The sequence below is a fragment of the Anneissia japonica genome, unplaced genomic scaffold (genome assembly GCF_011630105.1).
Source record: "Anneissia japonica isolate Jap-2015-1 unplaced genomic scaffold, ASM1163010v1 scaffold288116_len470923_cov172, whole genome shotgun sequence".
Classification (NCBI taxonomy): Eukaryota; Metazoa; Echinodermata; class Crinoidea; order Comatulida; family Comatulidae; genus Anneissia; species Anneissia japonica.
Window position 1 is genome coordinate 7,499 of NW_022724919.1, and position 423 is coordinate 7,921.

The following is a 423-nucleotide window of genomic DNA, read 5'->3' on the forward strand; positions in this document are numbered from 1 at the left end:
ACTGAAAATGTTTTCTTACAAAATAATAAACATATAAACGATGTCTTTTTTAACAGCGCAATATTCCTCAGACTTGAATCAAAACAATCCTAGCGTTGGTTTTATCATGGTTCAATCCGAGTAAAACTACATGTACTGTCTTCGGTAATAATACATGACTCATGAACCCTCTTGGTTCCTAAATGGTTGTAAACTTGATGTTACTGACTCCGTAAATTATCTGGGTGTTATTTTATCAAACGATCTTAGTAGATCACATAAACACTTTGATGAGAGAATCCGTAAGTGCCAAAGAGCATTTTACTCCCTGCAATGTATAGGGACTGTCTCTTATACACATCTAGATGTGTATAAGAGACAGGTTGATGGCTGACGAAAAAATCTATTCTGAAATCAAATAATGAAGGCGGTGATGCTGATGAT